Genomic DNA, 26,085 nt, shown 5'->3' on the forward strand with positions numbered 1-26,085 from the left:
AATTTCATATCATCTGGATTTGATGATATTTTAATCTCTTATTTCCAAATATTGATACCTCTTATTTCTATTTCATGATTCATTGCAATTTCCATAAATTCAAGAATATGGTCAAATAATAATGGTGATTTCAGAGTCCTGTCTCGTTTCTGATTTTAGGACAGTCACTCATATTTTCCCATTAAGTGTGATGTTGGCTGTTAGTCTTAAAAAGTTAATTCAATTAAAAGACAAAATTTCTCAAACTAAAAATCCAAAGGCAACCTCTTTAGAACAAAACTGCAAAATTAAAATAAACAGATTGGCAAGATAAGTCAAGCAGAAGAGAAGCAAGAGTGTAAAGGGACAGTGTTAACAGCAGACCAGTGGGCCCTGCAGCACTTCGTCTGCACGTCTTTCTTGGACGTGGGATATAGAGTTCCAGTTTTTTAGCAGCAATGGCTAGAGAAAGGATTTGGGGGCTTGGGGTTCATTGCTTCTAAGAAAAATTCTACAGTGGACTGTTTAGGAAGAAAAGGGAAAGATTCTGTTTGAGATTATTAAATAAACCACAAATTTAAATTTTTGTTCACCCAGTCCAGGATCTGACTTAAAAAATTGGTCTTTATTTTATATGATTAAACAGTTTGTTTTCATAGAGGATATGCCACTCCCTCAAAAAAGAGACAAAAATTCTTAGCTGGTTTATATATTTCTCGAGGAGCTGAAGATGATGAGATCCACGCTGGGCTTCAAGGTCATGAGGTCATGAGCTTCCCAAAGTGAAGGATTTTGCTGGGAGCACTGCTCTGTCCCCTGCAAGTAGATATTTGAAGGGGAAGCCTGTGTGTTCTTCTTTGCCTAACAAGGCTGGGCACAGAGGGAATCTCGAGCTGTATGACCACACTCTTTCTTCTCCTGCCTTAACCTCATGTGTCCCACACCCAAGAAGGGGAAGGAGGGGGAAGAAAAGGATAACCCGCGATATTTGCAAGTGGTCTTTATTCTATTTCAGTATTCAACAGTGATCCTACCCTACTGTCGCTCCCCACTTCTGAGTCTAAATTTTGATTTGCTTCTTGGTTATCTATAATACGTCTTCAAGTAACGTTATCAGGAAGGATCCCTAGGTGGTGAGTGTATTTATTTTTATTTAGAATATTTAAGCAAGTATACAAGGACATAAAATAAGACGAAATATTAAAAATAGGAATAAAGGAAGAAAAACAATGATGAAAATATAAACTAGAGCTGGGACTGAGACATCTAAATGCATTGTATATATACATCTTATCTGTACTACTTAAAATACAGCTAAGGTGCCAGAGAATAAAATAGCAATGAATTTAAAAGATAGAAAATTCCCTGTCACATAAAATTTCGAGCAGGTGAGGTGGGTTTGCTCAACACAGCCTTGGAGGCTCAAGCTTCTTCATCTGTCTTGTGGTTCTGTCATCCCTACGGCATAGTCCACATTCACATGGTTCTGGATGGCTCCTCATTACATCTGCATTCCCATAGCACACAGCCATTCCACTCAATCTCGTTGGCCAGAATGTATTCACATGGCCACACCTAGTGGCAAGGAAGATTGGGAAACACCATCCTTACCTGGGCAGTCACGTACTCAGCTCCAAGTTCTATTGTGTAAGAGTGAGGAGGAAAGACAGATCTAAAGGACAGTCAGAGTTTTCACCTCATCATAGTGAGCCTAAAATACATTTGACTCTTCACATTCTTACAGTCAACATAAAAAGAAAAGTCAGTGTCGTTGTATAATTCATGGTGATTACAAGATAGAAAACGATAATTTTCCTAGAGGAATTACACGTTTTTTCCCAGGAAGACCAAACTAGAATTTTTCCAAAGTACTAGCTATATGTTCTGAAACTTTGCACATCAGAGAAATTCCCCCTGCTTCCTTATCCGTGAGCTCCAACTTGGAGAGACGTACAATTCTGAAGCCACACTTTTGTCCCCAAAATAAATATCATCACATGATATTTGGTGTTCTGAAAAAGAAATCCAATGCCAAACTCATTTTTATTCCTTTGGACTATGGGTTAGATATGTGAAGAAATTTGATGTTTTTTTACTGGAATAAACCTAAATATAACTTTCTTTTCTTGAATTATACATATATCATAGTGAAACTTCCTTCTTAAACTCAGATCATCTAGTTCATAAAAGTTTCTTCTGTTATTTCTTTGATTATTTACTCCACATTATTTTTCTGTTGTATTCTTCAAGAATACTTATTATGTACCTACAATATATAATGAAAATAGCTTGAATTTCCATATCTGTTTTCTTATCTTTCATCACGTTTCTCTTTATTCTTTTCTTTTGCATTATGATGGTATCTCTCTAGTTTGTGCTCAGTACCATGGTCATAATTTTTCACTAAACGGAAACATTTCTGTTATTAACGAAAATATTATTTATAATTATAATTGTGTCACTTGTGAATTCCAACTTTTGGCATTAAAAAGAACTAGCTTTACCACATGTATTATTATTTGGTCTAAATTTCACTTTGTTATTAAAAGCGCAATCTCTGCTTTCATCTTCATTTCTGTAATCGTTTTATGTTTTTCTTCAACCCCTTTCCTAGGATGGGGAGAGGTTCTCATTCTTTTTTCTTATTGGAAGCGCTACCAAAGGTATGTATTGCTAGTTTTTACACCCCTGTATGTTTAGAGACAATCAACTAACTCATCTACCAAGTAGTAAGTACTGGTCTCAGGGACTGTTCTAAGCATTTGTCATGCAGTAGGAAATGAGGAGGACATGCTCCTGGCTTCCATAGAGTTTACAATCTAGCAGCAAGCAGGGTGAAGCAGAGTGAGTCATGCCAAACAGAAAGTGTTTGCTGCTGGAGCTCATATGGCAGGGCCCTTGACCCAGGCTACGGGTGAGGAAACACCTCCCTCAAGAGGTGGCATTGAGGCTGAGACTCAAAAACTGAATGGGATTCAAGAGTTGAGTAGTCAGCCTGGGAGAGGCAATGGAGTGTGGAAAGTGACAGGAGGAGAGGTGACTCAATTCAAGAAAGTGACATACAGAAGCTGGCAGTGAGAGGGGAGAGCACAGCGTCCTCAAGGCACTTCATGAGGATGCTGGCTGGAGCTTGGAGTGTGAAGCATCAAGCTGAACAAGTTGTATCTGAGGGGTTAGCTGTGCCTCCAAGTGTGCGGTGGGGGAAGAGAGCAGCAATGTGATGTGAGAATGAACTAATGGCTTTCACGCCCTCCAACCCTGAGATTTTATAACACAGTCTTCTCTTAGTTAAGTCCCCCAGTACCAACTGAGGAAGGCTGAGTGACAACCCAGAATCTGCCACACGTAACAGCAACATCTAACCTGAGAGAATGATATCACGACAGTTAGCTGAGAAAGTCTGTAGCCAAAAATCATCTGACACAAATGAAGTTTAACCTGTGGATGCTCAGTCAATATCAGTTGGTTGGTTAGCAGGTTGATTGTCTCCAAATGTACAGAAATGAAAATACTAGCAATTAAAATATACCTGTGGGTTAAATTTTAATTTAATTTCCAGACTTGTCTAAGATCTTTAACATGAAAATGAAAGTTGGCTACAACCATAATATATGCACATCTTAAAAAGGATTAAGAGAAGCTGTAGTCTTTCAGTCACACAAGTTCATCTTCAATGGCTCACCAGGATCATTGAGGAAAAAAAAGGAAGATGGTCAAATGTCAGTGCTTCCTTTCTAAACAGGAACGGAGGGCGCAGGAGTGCACTTCATTACAAGAAAAATCAGAGACATCGTGGACCGAACGCAGCTCATGAATGTCACCTCATCCTTGTGGTGCCAGTGACTGACTGTGGGATGCTCGTGACCCCACTTAACCTCACTGTGTCTTCCTCCCCAAAATGTAAAACAGGGTTAATAATTTTAACCCGCTTCTCAGAGATAGTAGGTAGATTAACCATAATAACAATAAACTGACTAAAAACACAAATCATGAGAATGTCTTGGCAAGAGCTATAATTTCTCGTAGTAGGCAATGTGAATTTCCTCTTCCCCAGAACTGTTCCAAATGCTGCAGTAACAATTGAGAAGAATGACAAATACCCACTGACCTTCCCTTCCAGCAGTTGAAGATACTTTCTGGACTGAATCTTTTTTTTCCAAATAAAAACTTAACTTTTTTTAGGTGTAAAAAATGAGTTTGATCCTATCTCAGCCAAGTAATTCAATGGATGGCAACTCAGCCAGGAAGATTTAAGAGCGCCGTCCCCAGCGCTCAGGACTCCACTGAAAAATACTCATTTAGCACTTTGAGTTACCTTGACCAAGAATTTATGCCAGAAACAACAAGGGCGTGAAGATAAAACAGCTTTAGCCCACTAATCAAAATAAACTCACTCTAGACAAATTTACCGAATAAATACTGGGCTAGCCAATTCATATCTACCCAACTTCACAGTTACAAGACTATAAATACCATGTACCCAAATACTGTTCCTAAAACAATGAAACCTATTGTTGCTCCAGAAATTGGAATTATAGGAAAACACTGAAGTTCATTGTCAAGCATCTTTATAAGAGTTTCTAAACAGTCGATCCGCATCTGTACTTTATGGAAACATTCACACTCCTGTCGTATCGGATGCTAAAATTCTGGTGCAGAGAGCAAGCTAAGCGAACATTAAGGCATCGAAAGCTGCACAATACATATCAGTGTTAAACCCTGGCTGACTGTAATTTATTAACACCCACAGATAGATTACTTCGGTTGAAGTCAACAGCCTGAAAAAAAATGGATTTTCTATAATCCAGCTACCCAGTTTCCCTTCAATTTTCAAAAGATTACAACTTCCATTTTATGACATGACCACATTTTTTCCACCTGAGGGCAAAAGATGAATCACGTTGTGTATAATGGAGGTGGGATCCCAGGCCAGGAGGATGATAAATCTGGCCTCCAGAGGGTGTGAACGCTCCCATCCATGACAGAAGCGAGTGTGCAGGAGGCGGCTTCCACCCAGCGTCACCGCCACATGACTTGGGCAAAGTAGGTCAGGAAGTTCCCAAAATAGCAGCTACACAGGGTTTCCGAGGTCACAAAATAACACCACATGCCTTCTATTGCCCTCCCTTCCGATTCAGAGAGAGAACCACCCAGTTCTACTGCTACGGTGCTTCCTCCTGGACACATTTCAATCTATTTTGATGAAGATTTTTCCAGTGAGAACTTGAAATTTGAAGAAGGAAGTGGAAAATGAATTAGAAAGCACAAAGTAAAAGTCGTGGATTATTTTCAAGTTGTTAACAAAGGGGAACGTTTATCATTTTTAAAGTTTTTATCCTTAAAAATATGTTAAAATGAGGATTTTTAAGTTATAAACTGGTAAGTTACATAACCATAAAATGCTGGATTACTCTAACTATGTAGGTATGATCATTGTTTCTAGAATAACCAGAGTGAAATTCAGAGAACGTTTGAAGTAGAATAGTATTAATCACGAAAAAAATTATATTCTTGTTATTCAAGCTAGATATCCAGGAATAATGAAAATTTGAAGAGAAAAAGGAAAGGAGTAGATTAGTTTGAACTACTCATAAGATTTAAGGAAGTAAAGTAAGTCTTTTTAATAAAAATAGAGGAAGCTTTCCACTGGTACTCAGACACTCCCAGATGAGCCACACCGGCACAAAGCTACCTTCTACATGCATTTCAGGTAGAAATTTTTACATTCACTGCACCAATTTAAATGATACAAATGGATAGAGGTAGTCAAAGCAGAAGGTACATCAGACAAATTTCCAGGTCCAATATTAAAAATGAAATTAGCATAATATTCAACTGTCTCTAGCTTCAGCCTTTCTATTCTGTCCTTGGAATACCTGAACAGGGCTCCTTCTGAGGTCCCTTCTATAAGATTTATCAGGAAAACGTATCCAGATGAATCTTTTAATTTTCCCAGGGGAATGTTTGACTGTAGTTTCTCACTGCACAAAATAAGTGTGAAAGTGTCTTAGCAAATATGATGGAAATGCTAATTAGAACATTAAGGCAATTTATTCAACACAAGTAAACATAGAAATAAGCATTATAGGTGCTGGAACATTGCAAGTTCTTAAATCAAACTTTGTGTATTTGGAGAGAAATGTGAAATGTGTTATTTATTTATTTCTACACTACATTATTAATGTGGATAGAAATCTAAATCCCTTGATCTCCGATGAATAATCAAAAACCATTAGAAATACTAAATAAGAAGTAGTCCCATAGTAAAATGAATTCCAATTTCTACTTTCAATTTCTAATATGTATTAGGAAGAGATGCTACCTGTGAAAATCAGAATCTGAGTCTCGCTCTGTCCCGTCCAACGTAAATCATTGCATTTCCAGGTACAGTTGTCAGTGTGGTGGACACAGCAAGCCACACCCCTCCTGTCTATCCCCACACACAGACTCCACAGAGTTTAAGAATTAGACTTCCACAGGAAAACAGAGATGCTTTGTTCTTTACAGGTTAAGGTGAAAAATAAATTCTTCCAGAGGAAGGATTGGTATAAACTTTAAAATTCTGGTTCCGAAAAGCTTGTTATAGATGCTGCTTCTCTCGCTATTGCAACTAAAGGAATTCATAAAAGAAAGGCCTTCATCTTAACTTTGAGTCTTCTCATTGGATGGTTGTGGGTTCAATGTGATTGTTGAAGGGGTTAGAATTTTGATTCCAAAATTTACTAAAAAGTATTAATAAGCCATTTTTTATGGATATAGTAAAGACAATCATATATTTTGGTCGGTGGAATCCAAAAAGGAAACACTCTGTCGCCTCGCTCCTTTGAACCAGGTCACACCCTTCTGTAGCATAAAATCTATCAGTGGAACCCACTCAATTCTTTGTTTAATGTCAATGTGCTCTTGCTAAAGCACTCGTGTAAGTTAGCGTTGTTTTCCTCCTTTAGCACACATTTATGGAATCAGTTCCTATTCTTTAGGAACTTTTATAATTTCATCATTACATTGCCAGTTGCTACAAATACAAGTCACTTATCGCCTCCACGCAAGGACATGTGCAGAGGTAGCTCGTCATTGTGGGTTCTACCACCGTGAGTTGGCCAGTTCCTTCCCTCACGTTTATACCACCACCCATTCAGAACCACCCGGGATGCTGACGGGGGGCCAGTCCCTCACACTTCTAGAATTAGAAAGATGTTCGTTTACCAGAGATCCCCTAATAATAACAACTCCCATTTCTTGAGCACCATGATGGCCACTTCAATGACCTCTCTGCCCCGCAGGGCCCTGCAAGGCTGACCTCTGTGGACCGCATGACCCAGGCTCTGAGCCCTGGGTTTCGAGTTCAGCCTGGCCCATGGGAGCCACCCACAGGAGACCCAAGGGCAGGAAGGGAGGTGGGGGATTCCTTCTCTGTTCCCTCCCGCTTCAGTGCAAGACTCTGACAGTGGTGGCTTGAGGGCCACAGCTTCCCCCGCAGTCCAGACTCACCCCAGTCCTGCTGTTGCTTCCTCCTTCCTCCTTTGCTCCCTTTACCCTGCCCACCCCTCTGCACATAGTCTCTTTACTAACATCTATTCACGTGAACAATTGTGGTAGACATAATTCTAAAATGGCTCCCAAGATTCTTGCCCCGTCATGCACACACCTTATATAATGCCCTCCTCTTGAGAGTGGATGAGCCTGACCTAAGCAGATGAGCCCTTTAAAAAGAGGGTCTAGGGCTCAGAGAGGGAAGAAGGCAGGGAGGTTCAAAGCTGCAGCAGAGACTCTCCTGAAGGCCTTGAAGGAGCCCACTGCCGTGTTACGGAAAAGGCCTCACGGCAGGGAGAGGCGGGCAGCCTTGAGGAGCGCAAGTGGCCCCAGCTAACAATCACCTACAGAATGGGCACCTCAGTCCTACAACTGCAGCCGGAAGACACTTGGAGGGGGCTCCCAAACTCCAGATGAGATGACCACCCTGTCAACCTTAATTCCAGCTTTACGAAAGCCTGAGCAGTAAACCCAGTGACCCGTACCCAGACTTCTGTCCTACAGAAACCATGACATGATAAACAGGTGTTTGCACCATTATTACACAAATATGTCACCTTGGTTCATTAAACAGAAATGCTAAGGCTTTGCTTTAATAGTTAGAGTAACTGCATGTACTTAAAAGCAACATATCCTTTTCCTTTTTCCTACCCTGTCTCACTCCAGAAAGGATTTAAAGGAGCTAACCTGGCTTTCCATATATTCTATAGTTCAAACTTTCTAAAAGATACCCACTCCTTAAAGTTTGTCTGCACTGTGAGTTTGCATTGTCTTGAAAACTGATTTCTTAACTTCGCTTGAATGAATTATGACTCTAAATATTAAAAAGTCTTTGTCTCCCTTAGGCATCTTGATAACTTGCAAGTTGTACTGTTCTGGTTCAATATCCTTTTTCTTTCCTCCTAACCTGTCACAGTTTCAAAATTAGGTGAATGGCTGGCTAACTCCTTTCATAAATCAAATAACATTCTTCCCGAGGTTTCAATGGAGTAACTCAAGCTTCAGAACCCGGCACAGACACTCACTGTAGCGCTGCTCCTGCCTGGTGGACCCCCAAGGAATGAAAGCCTATGACACAGGGCTCCATCAGCTGCACCCCCACTCCGTGTCATCACAGGCTCTGGTGCAGTCGCAAACAATGGAATGCTTTGAATTCTAAATCAGCCCTTCAACTCTCAGAGCTGTCACTCCTTCTCCTGGACGTTTCTTCTGCCCCAGAAAAATCTCCATCACTATTGCTATTGCTTCAAAGTTCCAAAATCTTACCCTTAGAATTTTTCCGGAAACCAAAACCTTTCATGAAGCAACGACTACTGGTGAATCTAAGATAAGGAATGACCTTTCTCTGAAGTATATTCCACTTTCTTTCTCTCTCTCTCTGTCTCTCAGATTTCCCTCTATAAAAATTTAAACATCCTCAAGTTGCTCTGATTTGAAAAACTCCTCCCTCACACCCGTATAGACCTTTATCTCGTATTCATTCCTCAGCCAAATTTCTGGAGGTTTCCATCCCTGTTCTCTTGACCTGTCATATTGGCTCCTGCCTCCTCTGCTGGACAGAAACAATCCTGGCTAAGATCACCATGACCTCCACATCATTAAAGCCAAGGGATGCCTCCTGTCTTCACTTTATCTACTCTCTCAGAAACGTTCTTCTTGAGATCTATCTTTCTTTGGTCTCTGGATCGCTTTCTTGGTTTTCTTTCTCCCCCTGCAGCTGCTTCATCTCATACTTAGTTGTAGGCTCTGTCTGGTCTACCAGCCACTAAATGTTGACCAGAGAGAAGTCCTAGGGCTGACCCTTGAGAATATTTTTGGAACCTCCCTCCTAAAAGTCTAATTTTACCTCCAAATAGTTTTCAAATCCATCTATTTCCCCCACCGCCATTATCACTACCTCTCATGCCAGCTGTAGTCATCTTTCCCTGTAGGACTACAGCAGTCTCCTCACTGTCTCCTCATGTGCCCCTGTCTCCCCTCTGACCTGCTCTCCACAATGAGGCCAGGGGCTCCTTTAAATATGCAAATCAGACCATGTCATCCTATCCCTTTCACATAAGCCTTTGCGTGGCTTACTATTGCTTTTCAGATAAAGACCTTTAAATGACCCCCGTGTTCTTTCAACCATCTGCATGTCCTGCCTGTGCCTTTCTACTGTCACCCTGCACCATCTCTCTCCCCACCTTCTCTGCATTCCTGTGGCTCCTTGAGCAGTCAACATCCCTCCATGGTCTTAGCAACAGCTGTGTCGCCTGTAAAGAAATTCTCACCTCTCAACTTATTCAACAGTCAGTCCTTCAGGGAGGCCTTCTCTGACCTCTCAATCCAGGTCATATTCTTTTCTTGTGCCTTTTGTAATTAAGTGTGTTGTCGTTATTTATGTTAGTGATCCTGTGATTATCTAAAGTCTGCCTTCTCTCCTAGACCATAAATTCCTTGAAAAAAGGAGCAGTGTCCATTTTGTTTATAGTTGCAGGATCTACTCAATACAGTGCCTGAAAGATGCAAAAAAGGTGTTCAATAAATTCCTGAATAAGTGAAAGAATACTATTAAAGCCATGTGTGGGAAACCGGCAGGGCTTGACCCTACCTCTCTGCTCCTCTGCTTTTAAGGAAACCATAAGAAACAATGTGAGGAGTTAGTAAAAATAATGAGCTCCTTCCTCAGTGTCCTAAAAGGAGTTTTTCACAGAGATGTACCAAATGTTTTGTGAAAGTTCATTAAAAACACACACTGATGGGTCAAGATGCCTATATAACTCTGAATGCCTGCAGGTCCTAAGCGCACTAACCAGAAATACCACTCCTGGACCTGGGCACCTGGGCCTGTTGACCCGGCCTCTGTCTAGTGGACCTGTTCTGGCCCTCCACCGGCCAAGCCTCTCCCCACAGAATGCGGAGGGCACAGGGCCAAGGGCATGAGCCCACCTGGAGATGTGCCTCCCCTTCAAGGTATCACCCAGGTGCCCAAACATCCCTGAGCTGGAACCTACATCTGCCTCTTCCCGGGTCCATTCTCCCAAGGACAGATAGCACTACAAGCAACCATGTCCATAAATCCAACACACAGCCACATGGCCACAGAGTGACTGTTTTGGGGTAGAATGGAGGTGGGAGACAGAGCCTGTACCTGCATCCTGGGTGTCCACAGGCATATACAAGAGGTCCCTCCAGGACAGGGCTGAGCTCAGGGTGGGAAGACAATGCAGTCAGGCAACAGACCAGGGGCCTCCATTTGTATGAAATAAGTGAAAGAAATGGCAGACCTAAAGCTATGCAAATATTGGGGCAGCCACATCGATTGGGTGTCTATCCTTATAACAAAACTGACTTCAGTCTCTCCCCATCTGCTCCAACCATTAGGCCAGAACATTCTTCATGGCTCTCTCTCCCTCCTTCAATATTTTGCAACCAACTTTTTGCCTGCTCTGAGGAATACAAGCTTCCCTTGCAAGCCCTCAGAGCCACTCCCAGGGAGCCACCCTGCATGGTCCTGCATTTGCTGGAAACTCTTCCTAGCAAGCCCATTAAACACACACACACTCTTCATTCACGTTTCCAGCTCTGTGCTTTCACCTCTGCTCCTCCCTGCCTCCGGTATGTCTGCACCCCTCAGTCTATGCAAAAACCGTGCCCACATCTCAGAGCCTTCCTGACGTCCGTGTGTCTCATCAAGCCTCTGTGATCACCCAAAGCACGTGCTCAGTGTTCTTGTGCCTGAACTTCCATTGCCGGGATGTCATCCAGTTTCAGCTGTGGGCCACAGAATCAGAAAGCCGGCTGTGCAGGGCCCATTCCAGCCTTAGAGCAATGGCAAGGAACTTATCTTATTAACTATCCGGAAATGGGGATCTAAGTGCCGTCCCAAAAAGGATCAACTTTATTTAGATGTAAGTGCCAGTCTAGCCTTAGGAGTAACCATTAACCATTTTACCCAGAGAGCTCCGGCATTCGGCAAACTGAGCTATTCTTTAAAACAGTGGGACGTTTTCAGTCGGCACATCTCACAGTCCCAGCTCCAGATCTTCCTGACCAGGGTGATTCTTGGCTTCCCTTTCAATAGTTTCAGAAAAGAGAACGTGCTTTCACAGACTTTCCAGAGACAAACACATTGTCCGGAGATTCGCACACAGCAAGGATTTCCAGGAGAGTCCTGAGGTTGATATTCTCTTCGCCAAAACCCCAAGAATACTTCTGGAGGCACACAGTTTGTTTCAACTCCTTCCGTTCTTTAAACTCCCCTTTTCCACACGCACAAGGCCTCACGGAGCCGGGCTTCTAATAAAGCTCAGTAAACACCTGCGGCTTGGTCAGTGGAGGCTTGTACGAAACCGCAGTGTTTCCATGTTGCCCTTAACTGCAGTCACCTACCCAGAGGCAGGAGCTGAAATACTTGGCTCTTAGACCAGCAAACAAAGGCAAACCACGAAGACGTCTTTGGACGTCTTAAAACAGCACTAATAGATATAGACGCTATTTTAATAAATGTTTCCTGACATGCGATTTGCTACATTTTTCAGTGATAAATTCATGTAACAAGTCACTTACTGGCACACGCACATAGCAGTTTACTGTGTAACAACTAAGAAGGGAAATCCAACAACTCACAAAACCATCAGGGGAAAAAGCACTGTTAGTTCTACCACTGTAGAGGAAAAGCTTTTTTTTTTGTCTTTTTTGGTTCATCCATCTCTCCTAGTCAGGTATATTACGCACATCATAACCTTCTGAACTGGGACTTCTACATTTTTGACTGATTGAATCACAGTCAAAAGAAGAAATAATAAGAAAAGAAACAAATCCTCTAAAGAAATCTGGGCAAAAATTGTTTTCATATTTTCCCTTTATTATGAAATAGGCAAACAAAAGAATATTGAGGGGCTATTTACCTTTTTATACTTTATTTTGATAAACAGTTGCCTCTGTTTCGTATTAAAACTAACCTACTCACCAACAGGTAGAAAAAATTGACTTAATCTTGCTCTATTTCTACTCTAACAAGATATTTTACCACATTATGTTAAAGAACTTTGTTGAGTTTCTATGCTTTAATGTTTAAAATATTATATATATACATGAGAACAAGCTTCCTGTTCAAATGGCTAGAAATTGTGAGCTCATGAGATCTTGCTGTGATTAAATGAAGAAAAGACTCTGCTAGACTGAGAGGCAGATAGATGATAGATGGTACTGTAGGTAGGTAGGTAAATTGATGATAGATAGATAGATGTTCAGTAATTTTTTTCTGTATATGACATTTTAAAGATCTTATCAATTTCTCAGCAATGAAAGTTTTCTTTTCTTAGAGAAGTTCCTCTTCAGATTGTTTTATTTTCTCCAAGTCTTTTAGGTGAATTTACACAATGACGAGGACAAGAAAACGGACAATGGTGTCAGGCTTTATTAAGTGTTTTCAAATATATGAACGTTATGAGAAAGGCCCAACTCCACAAGAACCAACAAGATAAGGGGGTTACATCACTTTAAGGTGTTTCCCTGTCTGTATTTCAGACGAGGGAGAAATCTCACTGTGTATAAACACACATGCGTATAATTGGCATGGAATACGCATTGTCAACTCTCACCCCACCTTAAAATTCCTCTAACCTGGTCCCTTTCTGTATGTCTACCATGAGTAAATCTTATCAAAGAACCTCTGCACAAATAAATAACTGTTCACCAAAAACACGAGACTATCTATTGTGAGTGAAGATAAAACTGCAAATAAAAGTGTTCCAGAATGTGAAGGCAAGTCAGAAACTTCTTATCCTCTGAAGTGAGAAATGAAAAAGCCACCCTAAAAAGAACGTTTATTTAAATTAGTTCAGGACATTTCTCATATTTAATAAGGTGGTTGGGGCTGACATCAAGCAAACAACTGATGTGTAACTTGTTAAACAAATCAATGAAGGATCATCCACCACTTGGCTTTACCTTGACAGTGGGAGACAGAGCCACGGAGAGCACAGAGCAGGGATCTGTGTGCAGAGAGGGAAAGGAGACCCTGAAGGAAGAATTTGCCAGTTTCCGCAGATGCCCATGATGGAGGGTCCTCTTGTAACAGGCAGAAACATCCCTGGTGTGTAGAAGAATGATCCATCCTTCCGGCCTGAATCCTTGTAGATATGCCTGACCATCATCTGATCCCCTTGGTTTAGAGTCATGCCTTCATTCAACAGCTCTCCATTAAGTGCTGACTTCTGGCGGGTCCTGCTCCTCCTGAGGAGGGTACCGGGAATAAGATGTTCAAGATGAGTCCAGTCTAGAGAGAGGAGACAGTAAACCCACACCGCGTGGCGTCTGACAACTCCGTTCACTGCGTCACTTGATGACGTATATTCTCTCTCCTGAGGGCCTACTGTTGTTGTCCTGCTTCTTGAGTTGGGTGTAATTTCTACCACAAACTAATAAAGCAGTATTCTGTTTATCAGTAAGTCTCTTGTGAATTTATTAGCAAAGCCAGGCTCCGTGTAGGCAGATATACCCAATTTAATTTCTGCATATGCCAAGTTGAGGTCCAGACCCCAAACCCATGAAGATTCCATCCCGTGAGGCTCTGCGTGAAGCAGCCCACTGATAGCTTCTTAAGAACGCTCAGATGCAAGAGAAACCACTTATCAGCAACGCTCAGCCCTCACGTGACAGGACTTCTATTACACAATAACGTTTCCCAAAGTCATTTTTCATGATGATTGCTCGTGGACTTTCAGCTTATTCTATGCCAGTGACTCTCAAACTTTAGCAAATATAGTATCAGAATCCCCTGCGGAGATTATTGTAAATGCAGATTCTTGGGAACATGAAGAGATTCTGATCCAGAGAGTCTGGGAGTGGGCCCAGAAATATGCTTTTTTTTTTTTCAAGCCCTCCAGGGGATTCTGATGTGGATGTATCAAGCCATACTTCAAGAAACATTCTTTAATATGACACAAAATGGTGTCCATAGATTCAAGGTACATGCTTTATTGTGGAGGTGCTAAGTGACCTCCATAATCTTATTTTTAATAGTAATTACAGACTCATGACCATTAGTTTTAAAATTCACCTCGGAGCATCGCAGGATAGGGTCTGCTTAGCCCCATGGCTTTGCTCAGGCATGCCCTGTCCTACCCTGTCCCCACCACAGCCAGGAACACCTGGCCTGCTCTGCCGCTCTGCCTCCCGAGTCATAGGCTTAACGTCTCCCAGAAGCCTCTGCCCAGCAATAAAAACTCACGACAGCTTCTCCTCCCCCTGCTCATCTCTAGCTCTTAGTGTAGTTATGTAGATTATTCCACACGATACACATTTGTATAAATGTCGTTTTGTTTTTGTACATGCTGTACACCAGTTAGAAATAACACACCAAATTACTGGATGATTTTTAAACCCAAGTGATGGTTGGGCACAAGCAGAAGCGAATGCACTCTCCCTCTGAGACTGGGCCAGAATGCGCCCTGTGATCTCCACACCAGTGTTTCCCTCCTTCTAAACTAGATTGATCTCGTTCACATCAGTTACGCGTTTGGTCTGGACACGAGCAAGTTTAACACCACAAGGGGACCATGTGTGACTAGAGGAAGTAGGAGAGCATGAAGAGCTACCAGGTCTGAAAATTGTAGGTACAAAACTAGGATTCTTAATAGAAATCAGAGGTAACCTGAGAGCTTCAAAATGTTGAGGGAGAACTTAGACTGTTGCCTCAGAAATGGTTGTGTGAAGACAAAGGTGATGAAAGAGACATCAAACACTCCACCTTTTAAAGAAATCTGCAGAAAATGGAGAGCCAGACACGCTCCACTCACTAAGAGAAAGCCAAACCAGACTTGCAACCCCTCAATGATCACTTTAGTCCCCAGACCCTCCTCCACCCCACCATGGAAGGACACTAAGGAAAGCGGGTGGAGAAGAGTTAAGTGCTGTGTCTGGTGAGGAAGGAAGGGCTCTAGCTTTCAAATAACCCATTTGTTAACTGACTTCCTTATTGCCCTTTGTATGCCGCACACTACTTGATAGCTCAGTTGAGGACATTTCCAGTCGTTGTACAAAGATGGCACCTAAGAGTCAACAGTTCACTTTCAACAGAGTTTCCATCTTTGTCGGTACAGCACGGCAACGGCTGAAGGTTAACGCCCATAGTCTGAAACACAACTTTCTATTACACAGCCTTTGTAACCCTGTGACTGCAAGTCAAACATTTAAAAGTTATTTTTACTTTCATAGATTCATTTTTTTTAACCCTGTGCTGGTAGGGGTTAGCCCTGAAAATCAAAATACCCTGCTTGCTTAGCAAATTAATTTCAGGTCTGGTGCCACCCAGGTTAAGCACTCCATTGAGAAGCAGACCTCAGCAGGGTGCTCCTCTCACCAGATGTGCCAGCAGAGCGATTCTCCAGGTTGATGGATTGTTAACCCTCAAGTGAACTGGAAAAATAATCTGAGGCTTCTGCCACTGTCCAGAAGACATTCAAGAAAAAAGGAGACAAGAAGCGCCATATTTCTGCTGTGAGACGTTGGATGGAGAAAAAGTATCTCAGATTGAGTAGCCTGGCAGCTCTGAATGAGCCAAACGATTCAATGATTCATTTTGTATCATCCATTAAATGAAAATGATGCTCTTAAGCTTTCAGACACAGTGCCATTCTGTCATCGTCATCCCCACATGCTAAGATGAGAGCAAGAATCCATTTATTTCCAGAGTTCTTTGGTGAAAGATGCTGCGATGTGTGATGCGGTGTTTACCAATGTATCAATTCACGATTGATTGCGATTGTCACAAAAATGTTAAACTTCATATAACACAAAATAGAGATGGACCTTTGCCATAAAATGCAGAGGATGATCATCCATCTGAGTGTGTCTCTGCCTCCTTACTTTCAGTAACTCAGCATGTGGACATGTCTAAACTACATTCCATTTCCATCCAGAACACAATCTGGACCATGTTACACCAAACACTTTACCTGATGGCAGCTAAGACATAAAGGCAAACCACATTGGCCCTCGAAAAATCTGGACTGGGTCCATGGCTTCATTTTGTCACTTACCAGCTGGGCGGCCTCAAGCACATAGTTTAAAAATGCCCAGAACCTCAGATTTCCCATCTATAAAATTCGGGCAAGGTTTTAACTCTTTGGATTGTTAGGGAGTTTTAAGTTAGAAATAGTTGTGGAAACACCTAGCACAGATGTTCAGTAATTAATCTTCTCAAAAATCTATTAATAACAGTATCTTTCTAAGTTATTCTCCATGTCGCTCATTCCCTTTCCTTCTACCTGTAGCTGTGGCGCAGTTTCGGAGTACATATGAAGTGACCCTCGTCAAGCAATAAAGAAACAAATTCTAGAACAGCTCTTTCCCGTCCGACAGTTGGTATGCATACGCTTCACTGACTTGACTGCTTAGCCATGAAACCTTCATCATAAGTGTCATTTGGCTTTAACTTTGCAATAAGGTAATTATACTGCTGGGCTTATTAGAAACAGATTCCATCACAGGAGACTTTGACGGATGCTGGTTGAACTTCTAACTTGACAGGCAAGTGAGATGAGCAAGTGCATGGCAGAGCGAAAGACATTATATTGCAAATGCTGTTTATTTTCTGTCAACTATAAACTATGCAGTAAATAACACATTATAAAAGAGATCCAGAAATAACATTAAGCTAAAATGGAACCATCAATTATTCTCCCTTCTTTAGCTTTTGGAAGATTATTTTCGCCTCACTATTGGTACTTTTTTCTTTATTCGTTAATTGCTTTTTCCCCTCACTCCTCTGTTCTGCTCCAGTGCCTATAAATCACTGTAAAAAAGATAAAATGTTACTATTATGAAAAGAGTGTAAAAACGGTATTTAAATAAATTTGCTTTTGCCATTGAGCCAACTTTCTCCAACCTTTAAGCAAAAGTTTAAAGCTTCTACTGAGAGTGTGGTAAACTCTTTTCAGAGAGCACACGTATTTCCAGCACCAACACTATCTGGGGCACTGGGCAGAGTCCACAACTGAAGCAGTCATCAGAGTGAGGGTTGAAAGCAAATTGAAAACATACTAGGGAGGAAGTTTAAGGTTTTACGGTAAGGGGAGCAACTCCGAAACATATTCACCTATGCAATTGAATCACAAAGGATCCTGGATTAGCCAGTTGCAACAGCGGAATGATAACAAATGGAGTAAATGGGAAGAAGGAGAAGAAAAGAGTACGTGAAACTTAGGTCTAACCTACTCGGCTCCACACTGGCAGCCATGCACACGCGATGCCACAGGAGGCGTTCCAGTTTCACTGGGTTCCACACTGGCAGCCATGCACACGCGATGCCACAGGAGGCGTTCCAGTTTCACTGGGTTCCTTTCCCCACTGGAGGGTCCAAGATTCACACCTGGATCAATAAGTAGTTTCTGAAACTCTACCACATGCCCAGCATCGTGCCAAACACTGCTTCTATAAGGGAGTCATTCATTCAAACCTTTTGAGTTCCTGAAATATGTCACATATTGGGATCCAGTTGTGGATGAGACAAGAGTGGCTCCTGTTCTCAAGAAGCTTACACTTTTCTTTATCTGCTCTTAAGATATTCAAGCTTAATTCTGAAAACACTTTCATTTTCTCCAGGATAATGCCCATTGGATATACCTATGTTGCCACTATGGAACCCCATTATTACACAATCCTTGATGAGCACTGTTACAGGTAAAACAATGTGGGGATGGAAGCCTTCAGTTACTCCAATTAAATACACCCACATATGTGGGTCAAGCAGAAAAATCAATGGAATTGAATGAGATGGAACTAAAGAAAGTTCTAAAATGGGGCTATGTACATACCTCAATTCCATCAATGGGTTATAGAATTACTATTTAGTCAACAACTCTATGCACAACAGAAACCCACGAAGACAAAGACACATACAGTAAAACCCGCTGAGCACAGTCCTGTATTTCAGCTTCTCTAAGAGTTCAGGTTCTCACTGAAAATGTTACATAGCTGCAGGGATACAGTGGTATAATTGGCAGTGGGCACTTTGAATAGTGGCTGAAGTGACTTGGAATCAAAGCAAAAAGGGCTACCAGTCTCTCATTGGCTTTTTCAGCCATATAGAGATAATTCATCCTATGTTAAAAATAGTAATCAACAAATTCTAATACATTTCATTAGAGAATTTTAAATTCTTTGTATCCCGGCAGATAACTGGAGATCACCTAAAATGTCACAAAATGCCATGATTAGGAAGACTATCTGCTTATCAAAGTGTTACGTGAATTACAAGGCTTTTGGAAATATTAATTGAAAAGAGTGTATATGGGAATGCAAACTGGTGCAGCCACTATGGAAAACAGTATGGAGATTCCTCAGAAAATTAAGAATAGATCTACCACATGATCCAGCTATTCCACTGCTGGGTATTTATCCAAAGAACATGAAAACACAAATGTGTAAAGATACATGCACCCCTGTGTTCATCACAGGCTTATTCACAATAGCCAAGGCTTGGAAGCAACCTAGGTGCCCGTCAAGGGACGAATGGATTAAGAAGAGGTGGTACATATACACAATGGATTACTACTCAGCCATAAGAAACGATGAAATCGGGCCATTTGTGATGACATGGTTGGAGCTTGAGGGTATTACGCTAAGTGAAATAAGTCAGAGGGAGAAAGTCAAACACCATATGGTCTCACTCATAAATAGAAGGTAAAAACAACAACAAACAATCACATAGAGACAGATGTTGGATTGGTGGATACCAGAGGGGAAGTGGAGAGGGAAGAGGGCAAAAGGGGTCGTTAGGCGCAAGTGTGGTGATGGACTGTAATTAGTGTTTGGGTGGTGAGCAAGATGTAATCTACACAGAAATCGAAATGTAATGATATACCCCTGAAATTTATATAATACTATAAGCCAACATTACCGCAATGAAAAAACAAGTGAAGAAAAGAGTGTGTGTCTCTTAGAGGTTTTTGGCTGGCACAAAGTACCCTGGGAATAATTGGAAAGTATTTGAAAATACTACCTATTACTATAATTCAACAGGAATAAGATCTAAGAAACACGGATGTACTTGGATAACAGGATTAAATCTCATTGACAAAGTTCCTCGAAGCAATCTCACCACACCAGGCCAGCACAGAGAAATGCTGCCCCTTCTTTACCTCTCGGATCACTAAAATCCTCTAAAACTGTCCAATGGGGCTCCGTTAATGCCATTGAAGTCCTCCACTGTGAGGAAAGTGAGCACTGTGATAAGCAAATGTGTCTGCTCACAAGAGGAATGCCTGGGGAAGGCCTACGCGGCACTGAAGACACAGCCAGCCGCACTGAGTCCTCCTCAGTCTGGGAGCTTCTTAGAGCTGTCCCCTCTCTAGAACGCAGACATTCACTCCCTGTCGATTCTGCCACTTTTCCAGCAGCATATCTGGGTGCATAGGTCTCCCTACATCTTAGAATATAAATGTGTTTTTGACACTTATTGGCGAGGTGGGAGGAACACAGGGACAACCAAAATCAGGGAGACTCAAATAATGACGTCACTATGAGTTATCTCATTCGTGATGCTTTGGTTTCCTCAACTATAAAATGAGGACAACATCAGAATCTTCAGCCCAGGCCTGTCAAAAGGAGCCAATGAAAGAATCCATGCCAAGGGCCTGGCACTGTGCCAGGCATGGTGGTTGCCGTAATTACTATCATGGGTGCTGTTGATATGTTGATGATATCTTTACCAACAGTCTAACTGACATGTCTATATCAATACTTATCTGCATACACAGAGACAGACAGATAGACAGTCAGAGACAGAAAGACAAAGGATTTATGCAGAATGGGTGGGAAACAGGGCTGAAAAATGATGAATTTTTGAAATAACTGAAGTCTGACTTTCAGACCTAAAATCATCTGAGAACTTCTAAACAATAACTGCATCTTCTTCCAGGTCTCCAATGCGTGGAATTCTACCCACGTATCCCACTGATCCCCGGCAGCCTCCTGCTCCTCCATCCGGCCAACCCGGGTACCCTTCATGATCGTCGCTCCCGCAGGGCCTGGGCCTACCTGCATGGCAGCACTGCCCTCACAATGCTGAGATGATTTCTCCCCCCAGACATCTCCCCACCTCATGGCCCACACCTGAGAAGTGCCCTTCTCTATCTCTGAGACCCACAGCTGTGACACAGTGCCCCGCCCCAAGTCTGAAGGAGGAGGAAAGGAAGAGAAGAGAGCCGAGGAAAGGCAAAGGGAACCAATGAAAGGGACAGAGAGAGAAGAGGCAGGAAGGACACAACCGAATCTCTAGGTTCTCGTCTCAGAGGACGTTGCCACTGATTTCGAGAGCCCACTCTAGAACTCAGGCTGTTTGCTCTGGGCCACACCCTCGGAGATTGTGGATGCTACTGGTCCACAGGGAGACCCAGGAAGCCACAAGAGAAATGGTAAGAAATATCTAGCTATGGGGCCGGCCCGGTGGTGCAGCGGTTAAGTTCACAGGTTCCGCTTCTCAGCGGCCTGGGATTCACCGGTTCGGATCCTGGGTTCAGACATGACACGACTTGGCACACCATGCTGTGGTAGGCATCCCACATATAAAGTAGAGGAAGATGGGCACAAATGTTAGCTCAGGGCCAGGCTTCCCCAGCAAAAACAAAAAGAGGATTGGCAGTAGTGAGCTCATGGCTAATCTTCCTCAAAAACAAAATAAAAGTAAATAAATAAATGTCTAGCTACTTCTTTCTGCATATGGCAAGAATTCAAGAAAATATAAATCCTATAGGTTTTAAGAAACTCTGATGATGTTTTTACATGAACTCCTGTCACTGTTTACTACCTACCATAACCCAGGTTGCTTCATTCGTTCCACTGATGTGCGGATCACCTACTATATGCCAGGCCCTCTTCTGGGGACTGCAGCCTGCCTTTGTGAAGCCTACATTCCAAAGGGCGGAGAGGACAAAATATCCGTAAGTAAATTATTAGGTGATAGCTGGACCGGGGGTGCGGGAGCGCACAAGGCATGGGATCACCGTGCCGGGTCAATTCTCAGTAGGCTGCTCAGGTAGGTGACTGAGAAGGTGGCATTGGAACAGAGCACACAGGCAGCTATTGGGAGCATTCCGCATGAGGGGAAAGTGACACAAAAGTGCCTGGCGCCCTTGAAGGGCAGAAGGAGCCCAGTGCTGGTGGAGCATGGTGTGCGGCCATGAAGTCGAGGAGGTCATGGCACAAAGCATGCACAGCCTTGCAGCCACTGCCAGGACTACCATCTGACTCTGAGTCATGGGCCCACCCATTGGAGAGCTGGCCTTGACTCATCTTTCTGCTCCCAGAAGCCGCTCTAGCAGCCTCGAGTTGCTACCCCAGCCCTCTCTGGATGGTTAGGGGCTTCCACAGTTAACCTGCCTGCTCCCACTTTGTTAAAGCTCCAACTACAAGAGCAGTCAGTCTGATACCAAAGCTGCATTCCTTACCCCTGGAACCTGGGCCCCTGTCCTGGAGCCATACTTCAGCCATCCCACCCTGCTCTGGCCCTCTCCCAGTTGTGCCTGTCATGGGGTGAGGAGTCCAAGAGATTAAGGGACTCAGTCACCCACACCTGCCTTCCCCCTTCTAGACCACACTCCACTGCCCAGGAACCTTCCACCCAGAGAGGAGACTCTCACCCGGAGGGCCTGTGCAGCCCCATCTCCTGGTCCACCCTTCCCAGCCAGGCAGTGTCACCAGTTCGCAAACCCCGAGGACGGGGGGCCGGAGCGGCTGTTTGCAGAGGGGACAGAGCCTGGTCTTTCAGGTTAGGGGAGGGGGGTCACATGGATTGACTGGGGGCCCCCTGAGGTGTGGATGGAGCCAGAGGGGGCGGGCTGGGACCAGCACCCTACCCACACTCCAGTTCCAGCCCTTTGCGTGTCAAGTGGACTAGGTGTCACGGCTCTTCAAATGATCAGTGAGCACACTGGACCTCTCCAGCCCAGAGTCGGGGTGGAAGCCGTGCACTCCAGCGGCTCCAACAGCAACGAGGAGCTGCCCTGAAGTGCCTCTCTTCCCGCTCACCCAGCTCATCACTTCATCAAAACAGAGCTCAGATTCACGGAGACAGGACTCCTGCTGCTCCCTGAGCACCTCTCTCCAGGTCCCCATGCTCCCAGGCGGCAGCTTTCTATGAGATCAGTCCCAACCACCCCTGAGCTTCTCTTTTCAGCCTCAGGTCATCAGACACACCTCGGAAGTTGATTATTCTACTCGCTCCAGCCGGGAGGCAGTAACTGTCCATCAAAGCGGCCGTCACCCGCAGCAATCACTTGTAAAAGGGACTAAGCACTTAGGAACAATTTTAACTGAACAGAACACATTTTCAACAGTTAAATAGTAGCTTTCCCCAGAAGAGTACTTCTTTTTAGAAGAGCTTTCCGATCTATCATCTTCTTTTATTGTCTTAATGTGAAGCAGGTAAAGCAGTTGAAGGAACAGAATCCCAGGGAGGACAAGGGTTTGACCACCGCCATGTACAAAGGGCATGCTCCTCCCAAGTCTGTACTTCAGTGTAGACCCACTCTGATCACCTCCCCAGCGCGCCGTGCAAATCCTCACCCCTCATCTGCCTTCTGAATCCCTCCCTCCCCACCGGAACATCCTCAATTTCTTCAGCCATTTCCAAATCTCGTGTCCTCTCTCCTCCTTCCTGGGTCTGCACGTCAGTGTTCCCCACCTTAGAATGAAATAAACCTAAGAGGCTACACGTTCTCCAGCAAGACTCCATGTCTCTTCATTCACTCACTAACATTTGTTGAGTGCCTCTTCTGTTCCAGGTACCATGTCTGGGGAATTCGAAACTGTCAACATCCCTGCTTTCCTGGAACATACATTCTAGAGGAGCACAGTGGATACAGATGCTAGAACGCACCTACAGGCACAGGAGGGCTCTCTGGCTCCTCATCTCCACACGCACCGTCCTAGCGCATGAGGTCCAACAGCATCCTCCTGGCAACGCCTGTGGCTTCACTCTGAGACTTTCTCCCCCTTGCCTGCCCTCACACAGAACAGGCCTAAGGGCTGGTGACTTGACAGGCCTGGCAACAGCCCTCAGCCCATGACAGATTAGAGTGAGTGGGTAAACACCTCGGCTTCCTCACCTCCCAGGGGGACAACGGTGGGGCCTGCTCTTCCACGCCATGTCTCAGGCCTCCCAGCGGCCAGGAGCCCCACCTGCCCAGAGCGCTCACCTGCCCATTAAAGTACCTGCATCCATGTCCATTGCTTCCATCCTGACTTCCACACTCCCCTACCTGTGCCCCCTGGGATCACCTAGCAAAAGTACTTAATCCCAAAGCCTTGTCTGGGGGCATTTCAGCACAATGAAGAGAGAAGTCAGTGTAACGTGAAACAAGGAGACAGAGGGAAGAAGGGGCGATATGAGACTGCGTGCTCAGGGAAGACTAAAGGATGAGGTGCTGCTGAGCTGAGACTTGAATGACCAGGAGGAACCTGCCGTGGAACAGGGGACCCACGGGGCAGTGCTCCAGGAGAGGGAACAGCAGCTGGGAGACCCCGAGGCTGGAGGAAGCTCGGGTGCTTGGAGAACACGGCAGGCCAGAGAGGCTGGAGCAGGGGAAGTCAGAGAAGTGAGAAGTAGCTGTCCCAGAGAGCCCTGGGGCCACAGGAAGGATTTCTGGATTTCACACTAAGCACGATGGAGAAGCCAAGCCACAGAGTGACGCGACGCAGTCCAGTTCTTTCAAAGGTCATTCTGGCCGCCGTTCGACCCTGTGCCCTCCATGCCAACACCACACAGTACACACAACCAGTTCCCTCAGACGGCTGAGCCAGACAGCATGGGAAGTGTGGTTAGAGTGATCTTCAGCAACAATCCAAAAGATAGTGATTCAAGAATTGTCCTCTGGTCAACAGAGGACTTCCCTAGTCTCTAGCCCCACACGTCCCTCACACCCGACGTCAGAAACGCACTCGTCAAGCCCTCTGGGAAGAAAGGTCATGGCTATAGCACTTGGCACATTCTCACTCCCAAACTTGTCTCCAGCAGCAATGTGCTCAAGAGTTCTGCCTCATGTACAGGAAGTTTAGAGAATTCAGGTTCTTCCCCAATAAGCCATTTAGAAGGAAAAGTACAAGATGTGTTTTGCTAATAGGAGAGAAACGAAAGTGGCTATATCTGACCATCTGGCCCCGGATTTCAAAAGATCACGGCTTCAAAGCCTTGCTCTGGTCGGGGCTGGACCCCTGCAGACGCCGCCTGACGAGAACAGCTTTGCCATTCTGTTATTTAATGCCGATGCAGTAGAAACAAAGGTTAGACTCCTGCACCTTTTAGGGCAAAAGATGAGGCTAGTTAAGCTGATGCTTGACAAGCAGGCAGAATAAATTGGTTCCCCCTCTCTGAAATGTGCCTTTGTCACCTCTTTAACTCAGCTAACGCTGCCAAGAGCAGAACATCCGAGAGAGAGACGCAGCGAAGCCTACTCCAGACCACTGCTGGGGTCAGAGGCTCGCGGGGCCCACGCCCCTGGCCCTGACAGCAGAGGTGGGTCCATCCTCACCCTGTTTCCAGGAGTGACCACAGGGAGGCAGATTCTTTTGTGGGAGAATGTTACTCAATTCCTTAATCCATGCGCTCTCTGAAGGAATTATCCAGGGAGAATTTCTCTCAAAATTAAGCAAAAGAAAGCCATCTCCCACATTTTTTAAAGTGAGATTTTGCTTAAAAGAATGAAAAATAGCAGTTTTATTCACTTTTAATTCTGGATGTTTTAGATCACAAAATAATCACCCCTTGGTTGGACGCGTTTGCAACTGCAGCTCTCACAGCATTGTCCTCTGCGATCTGAGTGTGGCGTCACCAGGTAGTGATGGAAAGTCACACATACCTGAGATCTGAAAGGTGGTTACGTTCAGCTGGAGAGTCGTGTCTGCGTTCCGTCGTCGGCTACGAGGATGCTGACGGTGCAGGAACAGGCAAGGTCTCCTGTGAGCCCTTCTGCATTCAAAGTCACTGTTGGTGGACAGGCGTCACACGGTTCGTGATTCTGACCCCATCTGAGCAAAATGGGAAGTGACATTTTGACTTTTGAACTTCTGCTTTGTGTTTTAAGTTGCATCACTTTTTCGTTATTCTCAAAGCAATTATCCATTTTGCAATATTTTGTAAATAACCATTCAAGCTTGTCAAGTGTGTCTGTGGAATAAACCCCAGTGAAATCACCTGTTTTAATTTATACATGTGAACAATGTAGAAAAACATTGAGTACAATTTCTATATTATTAATGTGTGTCAATATAGTCATCAAAACAATATGGGAGAGTCATCATTCCATCATTCATTCAACAAACGTTAGGGGCAGCCTGTTCTGTCCCAGGCACTGTGCTCGGCCCTGAAGAGCAGCAATGAACATGAAAGACAAACCCTCCCCGGGGGAGCTTCCATTCTAGTGGGGAAAGATGCACCAGCAACAAGCCAGACACGTGTATGTTTATGCTGGAGGCAGTGAGTGGCAAGGAGAAAAGTAGAGCTGAGATGAGGAACATGGGGGCTATTTTAAATAGAGGGTCAAAGAAGCTCCACCGATGAGGCAAGATCTGAGCGGAAACCTGAAGGGG

The 26,085-nt window shown here is 43.9% G+C and overlaps 1 long non-coding RNA gene across 1 annotated transcript in view; it reads right to left on the minus strand.

Moving 5' to 3' along the window:
- LOC123283126 (uncharacterized) overlaps nucleotides 1-25,516 on the minus strand; it is a 37,540-nt gene extending 12,024 nt beyond the window's left edge. The window contains exon 1 of the long non-coding RNA XR_011506357.1: nucleotides 25,356-25,516. This is a non-coding gene — a long non-coding RNA (uncharacterized lncRNA). The remainder of the gene's footprint in view (nucleotides 1-25,355) is intronic.
- Between the last annotated feature and the right edge of the window lie 569 nt (nucleotides 25,517-26,085).

Source organism: Equus asinus, chromosome 2 (genome assembly GCF_041296235.1).
Source record: "Equus asinus isolate D_3611 breed Donkey chromosome 2, EquAss-T2T_v2, whole genome shotgun sequence".
Lineage (NCBI taxonomy): Eukaryota > Metazoa > Chordata > Mammalia > Perissodactyla > Equidae > Equus > Equus asinus.